The following is a 12,845-nucleotide window of genomic DNA, read 5'->3' on the forward strand; positions in this document are numbered from 1 at the left end:
AAAGTGTCTTCTTGTATTCACCAGGTCTGCACAGGTCCTTGCTCAGTTGTTTATGCTGCCGCACACAAAGCAGGGTATCCTCTAGTAAAGGTTAAGATCATCTGAGGGCTGTGACTCATGCATTATAATTTTAGAGATTAGTATGATGTCGAAACTAGTTTTACTGGACACTTAACTTTACTGAATGTGTTTCACACGTGGCTTTTTATTATTCATGACTATACAATCACCCTGTTAGATTCAAACCCATTTTCCTCCAACTGAACCCGCTGTTTCTTCATATCAAACATTCAGTTGCCCCAATGTATTTTATGAACAAGAGAGTCATAACGTGATTTCTAGTGACTACAGCATTGCTACCTATAAGGCCAAGGATAAGACTTGATGCACCAGGACAATCTGAATTTTTGTGACCTAGCTTGCTTTGTCTCCTGTATAATCAATGGCTGGTGTTGATTTTCTCCAGTTGAAGCCAGTGATGATTCTAAGAGGTGCAGGGCTTAAAACACTGTTTTGATGTATTAGCAAGTGCTGCTGTATGTGTACCTGACTATCCACTCCCAGATGGGGAATCCACTGGCAGCAAGAGCTGTGATATCAACTCCTGGGCTACTCACATGGCCCTGTGCCCAGGGAAGAAGAATGCGGCTGGGATGCCATTGAATGCAGGTGATCCCAGTTACAAGCATGGCCTGGGGACAGGGGGTGGAAGCCTAGGAACAAGGGTGTTAAATAGAGCAAGTCTTTAGATCAGCTTACTATCTTGTGATCTGCGATGTGGGGAGCAGTCCCCTCTGATCCTGTGCCAAGTTCAGCTGGGTCAAAGCAGACAGCAGACATCCTGTGCTCAGGTATGCATCCTGGGTACAGAATGACAGAGGCATTGAAGAAGGGAACTCTGAAGACCACATAGTTCAACCCCATGCTCAAAGCAGGGTCATTTTAAGTCAGTTGCTCAGGACAGTGTCCAGCTGGGTTTTGCTTTCCTTGTTTGACAACATTGACACTGAAACAGGTTTTCTCTGCATCTAAATGGAACTTTGTTTATTTTAATTTGTGCTCACTGCCCCTTGTCCTGTCACTGGATCCCACTGAGCACAGGTTCTCTCTTACTTTACTCGTCAAAAATCAAGTGTTTATACACACTGTTAAAATTTACACAGGCCTTTTATTATCTGGGCTAAACATTTCCAGCTCTCTCAGCTTCTCATATGTCAGATGCTGCAATTCTTCAGTCACCATTGTGGCACTTTACTGGAATCACTCCAGTATGTCCATGTCCTTCTTGCATTGTGGATCCCAGCACTGGATGCAGGATTCCTGATCGGTACACCAGGAATGAATAGAGAGGAAGAATCTCTTGCCTTGACCTGCTAGCAATGCACTTGATGCAGCTTAAGTACATGGAATTACAGAATCATAGAATAATGGAATGATTTTGGTTGGTAGGAACCTTAAAGATCATCAAGTTTCAATCCTCCTGCCATGGACAGGGATACCTTCCACTAAACCAGGTTACTGAAGGCCCCATCCAACCTGGCCTTGAACACTTCCAGGGATGGGGCATCCACAACTTCTCTGGGCAACCTGTTTCAGTGTCTAACTACCGTCATAGCGAAGAATTTCTTCCTTATATCTAATCTAAATACACTCTCTGTTTAAAGCCTAGATATATCACTACATGCCCTTGTAAAAAGTCCCTCTCCTGATCTCCTGTAGGACCCTTTTAGGAACTAGAAGGCCACAATAAGGTCACCCCAGACCCTTCTCTTCCCCAGGCTGAAAAACCCCAGCTATTCTAAGGTGTCTTCATAGGAGAGATGTCCCAGCCCTCTACTCATTTTGTGGCCCTCTTCTTCACCTTTCTATTTGCTGGGGACCCCAGAGCTCCAGGTGAGATCTCACAAACGCAGAGTAGAGGGGATGAATCCCCTCCCTGAACTGCTGGCCCCACTGCTTTTGATGCAGCCCAGGATAAATTGGCTTTCTGGGCTGCAAGTGCACTTTGCTGGCTCATGTCCAGCCTCTCATCCACTGCCTCTTATACACCAGCATCCCCAAGTCCTTCTCAGCGGGCTGCTCTCAATCTGTTTATCCCCCAGCCTGGATTGATACCAAGGGTTGCCCTGACCCAGTGTAGCACCTTGCAATTGGCCTTGTTGGACCTCATGAGTTTCCCATGGGCCCACTTCTCAAGCTTATCCAGTTCCTTTTGGATGGCATCTGTGCTTCAGGTGTGGCAACTGCACCACTCATCTTGGTGTCATTGTCTGCATTTCCTGCAAGATCTTACTGCTGGCTCATGGTCAAATTGGTGTCCACCAGGAGCCTCAGATTCTCAAGCTCAGCATCTCACTTTCTAAACCCAGGGTAATATTTTCTCTCATTTTCCCTTCAAAATGTAAACATTTTCTGGGAGGGACCAACCCTTACTATACACAAAATAGAGTGCTGTTTCTAAAGACAACTGAAGCACTAACCACAACAATAACTCAGCAGCATTTTGTGTGAGGCAAAGATGCAACCAGTGAAAGTCGTTGGTGATTACAACCTACCAAGCAACTCAACAGATTGCAAAAAAACCCCTCTTAAACAAGTTGCTTTTGAGGTAAAACTTGAGAAATAGAAGGCTTTGAGACAGGATACCAGACTTGCACATAGTACATTCTTCACACATACCACTCATCTGAAGGAATACTTGAGATACTCTTTTCACTGCTTCTTGTACAAATAAGAGCCAAGAATCTCACTTAGAGCTAACTTTTAATAATGGGCTGTAGTTTTCATGGTATATAAAAACTGATTTCTGATGAAGGAAGGAAGCCCAATTAAATACAGACGCCATGCTAATGACAAGGTGAAGGATGAATGACTAAGACAGATTTGAACACACCTAGACCACACCTCAGCACACTTGCAGGAGAAAGCCTGCTGCTGAACATGGAAAAGCCTGCCCTATGATTGGAAAGAAAGCAGAGAAAATCAATTCAGGATCAATTTCTATGAATACAGTGAATCTCTAGAGACTAATATTAAAGAAAGTCAAAATTTTTCTTTCATTTGTTACCAGTATGAGAGAAGGGAAGGTGAAGGAAAGGGTAACATGTCTAGAAACAGCTGTATAATTTCTGTATTTGATGAAAAATATTCAACAAGCATAAACAATGATTTATATCATAAGCAGAATACTGATTTAGAAATAATTCAGCCATCTTGTTCAGTTTTGAAGACTGGGATAGTCCAGAGCAATGTTGCATATGTTGAAGATATGATACGGGTAGTGAACAGAAAATTTCCTCACCTACACTGGGGACTTTTCTAAAAGTTCCCACAGTTCTTACACATCTAGCACTGAATTGTTTATAGGTGTTTAAGCCTCATCTGGCAAAATTTAATGTAAATGCATCTACTTTGAGCAAAGAGGTTGAAAGAGGTTTGTTGATACAAGGTTCCTCTCTTTGCTATATATAGTAACCACTGATGGCACAAGCAGAGAATTCTACAGCACAAACAAGGCCTCAGAGCCTCTCCTTTGCTTGTGCTAAACCACAGATACCAGGTGTGTATATACCTTCAAAGAGATGGAAGAATTTCTTAATTTGTTGCCCCATTGAAACTAAAGCACTTCCTCATAACCATAATTAAAAAGGGAGGCAACAGAGACTGGAAAACAAATTTATATTAAGTTGTTCTCTTCTGGACCTAGCAATACTTTCTCCTGAAAATATGACAGAGGAGAGTGGACAACCTATGTAAACTGTAAGGTGTGATCCATCTGATTATGGAGCTTCTGTCTCCTTACAATAATTAAAATATGATCTTTTATAAATAGTTCAGATCTTGAAGAATTTCTCAAAAATTATTGCACAGTAAGTAGGGCACTGTTAGAGATGACCTATAGAGATAGTATGCACTCCAAGGCATCTCTGTTTAGTTATAGGACTTTTCTCAATTCCTTTAATCACAGGAATTCCTGCCAGTAAATCTATTACACTACACAACAAACAGGTTGAAGAATTTACTAAGCTATCAAAGACTAGGATAGTTTGGAGTTGTCTGGCATGTCAACGGTTTCTGTTCCCAAAACTATTAGAAACATTCCTCCAACTGAGAGCCTCGCCCTGATAGCATTCGTTTGGGCTAGATTCTCACAAGCCTGCAATGTTTGAGTCCAGTGAAATGGACTTGCCTATTTTAAACTCCATTAAAAAGAAATTATAGGGAAACAAAAACCAAACAAATGGCAAACACCACCTCCCGCCCCCAAAAGGATGAAATGTTCTCTTCCTTCAATGTCTCTTTTTTTCCCCCCAGAGATTTTTCTCAAGCTCTCAATCCTCTCTTTCATCAGTCAATGAAACAGACAATAACCCCTACATGTCCTCAGCATCCTGGTCAATGATTCCCCTAGCTTTCAATCTTCTTTTTCTCCACAGCCAGCAGATTCTCCACATTTCACCTACATTCACTCTTCAAGGACCTGTGCTATACACGAACTAGTAAACACACTTTACTCTTCAGTGTTTCCTGGATACACTTAGTGATACCCTACCTGTCACTGGAAAGGCATGGCTATATGTAGAGAGATGCAACTCTCTTGTAACACAACTACAAGATTTTCTTGAATTAGGTCACTATTAGCAAACCCAGCAGTGTTTTGTCAGAAAACAAAACACTTTATTTCAGGAGCAAGGCAGAAGTGGCTGTGGCTTGGCAGCTCTTTTCCCTCCTGCCCAGCTTCCCAGCTTTTCTTCCCTGGGGAGGAAGTAGGGAGGGATCCCACACAACTTCTCCAGTCATCTCTTCTGCAGAGGATTCAACAGAGCTGTACAGTATAGAATCATAGAATTGTTTGAGTTGGAAGGGACCTCAAAGATCATTTAGTCCAATCCCCGTGCTATGGACAAGGGCACCTTCCACCACACCAAGTTCCTCAAAGCCACATCCAGTATGGTCTTGAACACTTCCAGGGATGGGGCATCTGCAATTTCTCTGGGCGATCTGTTCCACTGCCTCACCATTCTCACAGCAAAGAACGCCTTCCTAATATCTAATCTAAACCTACCCTCTTTTAGTTTGAATCCATTACTCCTTGTCCTCTCACTTCATGCTTTTGCTCTGTCTTTCCTGTACGTTCCCTTCAGACACTTGAAGGCTGGAATTAGGTCACCCCAAAGCCTTCTCTTCTCCCGCGTGAACAGTCCCAATTCTCTCAGCCTTTCCTCATATGAAAGGACCTTCATCCCTCTAATTGTCTTGGTGTCCCTCCTCTGGACTCACTCCAACAGGCTGATATCCTTCCTGTGCAAGGACCCAGAGATGAGTACAAAGTTTCCCCTTTTCTGGTCATGTGGGACTTCCCCTGACTGCCATGACTTTTCCAATGTTACAGAAAGTGGCTTGGGAACTACATCAGCCAATTCCCTCAGGAGTCCCTGAGTCCTCTATTCCCTGAGTCCTTTATCCCCTTTTGGCTGTTTTTGCTCTCCTAGCCAGAAGTAAGGGTGCCAGGAAAGGAGGCAAGAGTAAGGAAGAAATGCTGGATAGAATAGGCCTCTTCTATATAATACCTCTCCTATCGAGTCAGAGACCAAATCTCACTTCCCTGCACACAGCCATCCCCTGAATGTCCTTTCAGTCTTCTCGTGCCCCTTTAAATCCCCCACCCAGTACTACAAGCCCTCCAAGTGCCAACCTCACTCCAGTCACTGCCTCCTCAAAAGACTCACCACCAAGTCTCCTTCAGCTCCACTGACACCTTTTGCCCTCACCTTCAGCTCCTCCTTTAGGATCAGTGTTACACAAAGGGAAGAGAGAGAGGTGAGGACAAGATATAGGTAGCAGTTTGTTTCAAGAGAGCTGAAGAACCATCACATTGAAGAACTGGTATTGGTTTACTTGTCATTGCTTTTCCTCAAAGCCCATAGAACTATTTCTCCCGTGAAATGAGCTCCCACCTCAGCACATCCTTCAGTTAAATATGACTTTCCTGCTAAAAAAAAAAATAAAACCAAAACCAACTCCTTTCCCTTTTCTCTTTGCAAGAGCTCTGTGAAACACTGTTCCCTGGCAATTTTAACAGCTTGCTCTTGTAAATTTTCTTTGATCTGCCTTTGGTGAAATTTTACAACTTTTAAGTTTCTGCCTGCTGAGAAAATTCACCTAACACTGTTTTCCTCTTAGTTTCAAACAATCTCTCTGTCCCGAAACACTAATACATTGATAGCAGATACTAAGGTAAGTGGTTTTTCAGTCCTTATCATTAGCTCTTGACATTTTAAATAAGCAAAAACAGTACAGAGAAAATCCCCAAAACATACTACAGAGAAAATATTCAAAGTGAGATTCACAGCCAACCACAAAAAGTCTCAGTATTAAATTGATAATTGATAAACCATATATAGACAACTATTCCAAGAATATCTTGATTCCTTTTTCTTACTTCCTCTCTCCAGCTTTGATTTCCCTTCTGAATGGCTTTCTCAAAATGAAAAAAACTAAAGAGTTTTGTGTCCTGCATGCAGACTAGTGGCAATTCAAAGTGTAGTACTCTTTGATTACATTAGAAACGTACTACTGAAAAAAAAGTGTTTACTCAGGCACTAGACACTAGCACATTTTTCACCAATAAATCTTGAGGTATTTCAGATAGAAGAAATCAACATGTTTTTTAAAGAACATGTAAAAAGCAGCTTGCTCTGACAGCACAAACAGCAGAAACCAGGGAAAAGGATGACAGTCATAATAAGAGATTTTTTTTTGACAAAATCAAGTTCTGAAAAAATTGGTTAATCATTGAGTGTCAACTATCTAAATACTTTGGAAACAGTTGTAAGAATTTAGTTACCAGCTCTTGCCATGGGATGGAACCGTGAGAGATTAACCTGAACTGTAGCGTAATACTTTCTGGAACTAATTCTGCTAGACATGCAGAGACACCTCAGAGATTACAAACTGATGAGAGCAAGTAAGAAGTTGTGTCTCACAAAGAAAGAAGTACTGTTCTCCATGTAGGACTGAAACATGAAAGGAAGACTTTTCACTGTGGGAACAAAGGGAAAATAAAACTAAGAAAAGAGCTGTGAGAAAGTAGGGCTGAAATGCAAACTTTCCTACCTGAGGAATTAGCCCTAGAGATTGCTATGCTGTGCAGCACCACTTCATGATGCCAGAACTGAAAGGAAGACAACTGAGGCAGTGACATGATGCTGAAGCTGTGCAGGCCTCTAGACTTCAGGCTAATTGTGCTGATGTATCTGTGCTACTACTCAAATGTGATGAGCTGTACACAGCATGTTCCTTGCCATATACTCACATGCCTTATTTGGAACAAACTTGGGTGTCTAGCATGACATCACATTGCACAAATTGTAGACAAACACCAACTCACTCATCCCCCAAACCTTTCTGAATGGAGTTCAAAACATAGAAAAGTTCAGGGAAAGAGATTTGTGAATGAACTGAGAGTAGCCCTAGGTAGACATTCCAATATTGCCCTAAGGGAAGTTGTGTGGTCCAGAATTCATCTTGTAGACAGCACCTCACTTGCTGTGTCTTAGGTATGCACTGAGAATCCAGAGCAGTACCAGAATGGGAGTTCCAATCAGAAAGACATGTCCTGTGTCAGTGTCACACTTCACAACTTCACTGCTTTTGATACCTGACCTAGCTCATCCAGGTCTCCCTTAGAAATCTCTACAAACAGCTGTTTTGCACAGAGTAGACATACTCTGGGAAGTAAGCAAATCTGGCAAGACTAGCTCATGATACCTCCTATGACAACCAACCCAGGGCAATGCAGATGTTACATTATGAAGAAAAGCAAAAATGTAATTGATTATATAATTTTGGAAGAATTTACGAGCCACAGCAGTTGTATAGCATAGTAAGGTCCTTGTCCTTTCTGACTACTAATTCAAAGGATTTTTTCATAGAAGCACTAGACAATTCTGCACCAGGAGATGAATTACTGATAATTAGAAAATGAAGAGGTCATTGCTTATTGTAAATTGGATCCTGGTGCACAGACCCACATGATGATTAAAAATCTAAAATCACAACTAAAAACTTTGAGGAGTAGAAATTAAACAAGTGAAATTCAAAGTTTGCAGCCACAAACTAATGCACAGGGAGGAAATGTGTGAACTACAGGTATGGATAAATAAACTGAGGGGGAAAAGCGTGCTCCTTCCTGAAAGCAGGGTCTGTAAAAGTGTGTAATACTCCTTGCTCTCCAGTCTCAGGGCAATGAGCTCATTGGAAAGGGAAATGAACAAAACAACTGAGCAAAAACTTGAGCATGTGTCATTGAGAAAGACTCTGTGGAACGTAGATTGTATCTGAGAGGTGACCTCTCAACAGGACATACTGTGGGCTTAAAAGAACATACTTCTTAACAAGGCACACTTTTAACTTCACAAGAAGCAACTTCTTCCCTTTCAGAAGGTTGCAGATGAAGATTTAGATTTATTCACACTGATTGGAAAAATACTCTGGGGTTTTTTCCAAAGTATTATTTTCACTTCTGTGAAATAGCCTTAGGGTGAAATATTACAGCTACACACGCAGTTGTGCTACTGGTCCATTACACCAACTTTGTCAAGAGACATGCGATTTCCATCTATACTGTTGTAACTATTTGCAGTTGTATTCAGAAAACTGAACTCCATTATATCAACTCTGACAGACTGAAATGTTGAATTTTGATCTGGACTTTGCACTGTTTAGCAACAAGTAAGCAAATGAGCAAAATGGGATTTGTCAGGTGCAGATTTTTAATTTAGCAGAAAACAAACGATCTGAATGCCTTTAATATCTTTAAACTGTAGCCAAGGGAACTTTAGGCCTGCACTATTCTAAAGAAATTAAATTGTTTATTCGGGATGCTGGGTGAATTCGTCACTTCATGACCATCATGAAAATCACACTTATAAAAGAAATTAATGATCATAATGAGCACATGTTCAATGGTGTATGGAGATCATCATCCAAGGACAGACAAATGTGCTGAGGCAGTGTTGACAATAGCAAAGAAAATGAGTTCTAGGACAATAAACAATGGGAATCAATAGTAATGATATTGGAAAGAGGGAACTTCATGTCCAGAAGACAAAGAGCCTCAGAGATTCACTGAACTTGGTTAGGCAGGGGAACTAGTAAACTCATCCTGGGTGGCTGGATCTGTTTACAGAATCACTGCATAGCTAATATGTCTGAGGTGGGAAAAAAAGGTCTGTAGGTACAATTGTACCTATGATGGTTTAACTCAGTGGACACAGAAAATGTGGGGTGTATCACCAAACAAGTAATGTGAGTTATAACTCTGGTACTAAATGAGAAAGGAATTGCCTCATCATTGCTATTGTACACACACTAGATGATACATGCTCCAAATGATTCAGCTCAATTATTCCCCAAATGTTTGGGGTTTTTTGACAACAATCTATGAAAATCTTCAAAAGCTCAATATGTGGAAGCAGAGATCGTAACTGCATTGACAGTGGGTGTGGAAAAGCTGATTGCCTTAGGATGTTCTGTAGAGACATGATGGCAGATCAGCAGCACAGTACAGCTGCTGTGCTTACCACTGTACTGTTGGAAAGAGGATTCAGTATCCTTTCTCTGTGCTCCACAAACGGTATGCCCCTTTTCAGATCCTGTATGCATAGGCACCACCGCATCTTGCTGGGCACCTTCCTCTGTCACCTCCTCTGTCTGCCAAGAATGTGCCTGAGCAGAGCAGCAAGTGAACTCTCTGATGGAGTGGTGTTTGGGACAAACCCTCTTTCCACAGATAATATTAACATGTGGAGGTACCGGAAACGTGAATTCACTAGGAGAAATTCTGAAATTTTAGAAGGGGAGAGACATACCTTCTAGAGGAAGAAAACAAAAAGAAAATCAAGTAACTTTTTTTCGTCAGACCATAACAGGACCAAAACCTACCAGAGGCACACATCCCTTCTTCCCTTTCAATCAAGTACAAGCCAGTCATGGAAGAATGTATATATTATAGATTGATGCATATATGTATTTTAAAAGTTTCTTAATAATGGGCTGTGGCATGAAAGGAAAAAAAAAAAGGCAATGGTTTCTCAAGAGCTGTTAAGTGAAGACACTGCCACAGCTACTAAAGCAGGAGGCACTTTGGCAAGAGCAGAACAGAAAAAAAGATAAAGGAACTCAGATTTTGGACTTTCCTGCTGGTGGCTGCCGCTTCTTGGAGAGGTTCTCATCCAAGCAACCTAATGACAACAGAAGCCATCCCTCCTCCCTGATTTCAGCAGGGTCTGGATTGGGTCTCTGCTGCAGCTCCTGCTGCGCTCCACCAGGCTGCCCCACTGTCTGCAGGGCAAACTGTGGAATCACAATGAGTTCATGCAAAGGCAAAATGGTGTCAAGACTACAATTTGCCTCAGTTTCTCACTGCCTGGTGCAATCTCAAGACATTATGTCATGATGTCCTGCAAGGCTGTGTCAGCCCACTTTTGCTGCTGAAGGACAAAAACTGAAGTCAGCAGCCAGAACACCAACTGTTACAGGATTTTCAAAGCTTTTCAAGGGAATCCAATCACAATCTCTGGGAGTTTCTATCATATATCATAAGCTTTATTTACAGTTTTGCCCACTGTAATAGTTTCCTGAGCCTATGGGAATTAGAACAGGTTACTGCAAGATAAGCAAGGCAGGAATTTTGTAGGCACCAGATAGTCTCTGATAAGCTCCTGTATATATGTCCAAGTCCTGCAGTAAAAATGCACTAATCTACTTTTCTTTCATTTAGGAGCAGGTTACCTTTCATTTATTGCAGGGTAACAGTGGTCACTCAGGTAAATATAAATATGACAGTGTCCAGTGAGGTGGTTCTCACACTCCAGTGCAGGCAACACAACACAGAAAAAAAGCAGACAGCAGCTCCTCCTTTTGTAGTGAGATCAGTTCCAAGATTACTGGTTTAGTTTTTACAAGCTCCTTGAGAAAATGGACTGTATATTACACATAAAAAGGTATGGCAGTGCTATTCTTCACATCAAGTCATGATTAATACAGATTTCTAAATAACTCCAAATACTAAAAGACACATTTTGTTCTTGTCCTCTACCAGTTTTAAAGTACTTATCCAATGGGTTTGGAAGCTTAGTGGGATTCCCTTCATAGTTCCTCTAAAAATACCCTTCCAAATTGTGCACTTTTCTAAAAGAAACCCTGGTCTTGCCAAAGTACATATTCTCCAGATAGAGCAACCATTGTCAGATGTCTCTGCAGTTTGGCTCAACATGATTAACGTTGATGGAAAAGGCATAAGATAATATTCTCAGAAATGCAATAATGTTTTTGGAGCCTATGTCCCATTTTCAAAAGTAAATGATGTTCTAAGGTTTTTCAAAGGCATTTAGTGTTTGAGGTATTTCGGTATTTGAGTTTTCATCAGCTTACATGCAGACTTGTAACTAATTTGAGCACTTTAGAAGCAAAGGGCAGTCTTTTTCATATTCATAAACATTTTCAAAACCCCACTCCTTGAAAACCACCATTCCAATGCTTTAAAAAAATTGGATTCACAAATATGAAAATATTTTAATTGCGATTTTTCTGTATTTTTTCAGAAATAAAGGAGAACAAAAAAAAAAAAAGGAAATCTAACTCTACAAATACAGTTCAATAATTAGATACCCACAGATCACAGAGTTTAATAACTAAGCAATAGTTACAGATATTTCAGCACTAAAAACTATAGGTACGGATTTAATTGGATTTCTTTTACTATATTGTATAATTTCTGCTCTCCTGTTTGATGAACCAAACATTATTGGACAAGTGTTATAAATGTATGTTAAATGAAAACAAAGTGAAACCATTGAAAAGGTGAGCGGCAGCAAGTTAGAGTGAATAACAGAAAAACAAGGTAAGAGGTAGAAAGAGGGGAGACAAATAGAAAACAATGGGCTTTTGAAAAGTAAGTTAAATATGTTAGCCACTTCATACAGTTCTTTATCTATACAAAATGACATAAAACTCATCATAGTCCTGTTATTTTCTTTTAAAAAATCTATTGCAGAACTTGCAAAAGGAGAGAAAAAGATCATCCTCTGTTTTAGAGGCAGAATTTTCTCCAAATCTCTCATTAATTCATGAAGTATAACATTATCTACGTTATTTGTCTTCTTACAATAACTGAATAAATCAATGTCTCTAACTTGTGTAGAAAAATATTCAGTAAAAAGTCAATATAAAATACTATTTGGCTAAAATCTCTCCCTAAAATACTCCTGGTAGACATTTCACCTCACAAAGGAGTTTCATAATAACAAATACACAACACTATACACAAATTCAAATATGCTTTTCCTCTTACTAAGACGATACTTAGTACTGGGTTGCAAAGTAATACCCTTCTAAGCTCCCTTTCTCTTTGTGTACAACCTTTTGCTATAGCAAATGCATACCACACAAACAAGTTGCTAAGAGATAATACAGATTGTGAAATTAAAGTACATAGCAGTAACTTCTCTTGGATGCCCATGTAATCTTACTCCCATTGAGTATAATGTAGTTTGCACCTCAACGGATGTGTGGCAAAGACCTTACATGTGCCATAAAAGAAGCCATTGGGTGGAGTAGGTTACATGCTGTAAATCCACACCCTGGCTTGCCTCATGGTACTTTGTTCATGAAGGTATCCCTTGGGTTGCCTGGAGATGGATATGCTTTCCCTCTTCAAAGAAAACAAGGAAACTGTACCTTGTGAAATACAAAATGAAATGTTTATAGAAAGTGCAAGACACTTCACTTGCAAATAACTGAAAAGTTAAAAGCCATATGTGAAAATTTAGCTCTAGGCAGAC

This window comes from Chiroxiphia lanceolata, chromosome 6, assembly GCF_009829145.1.
Source record: "Chiroxiphia lanceolata isolate bChiLan1 chromosome 6, bChiLan1.pri, whole genome shotgun sequence".
Taxonomy (NCBI): Eukaryota; Metazoa; Chordata; class Aves; order Passeriformes; family Pipridae; genus Chiroxiphia; species Chiroxiphia lanceolata.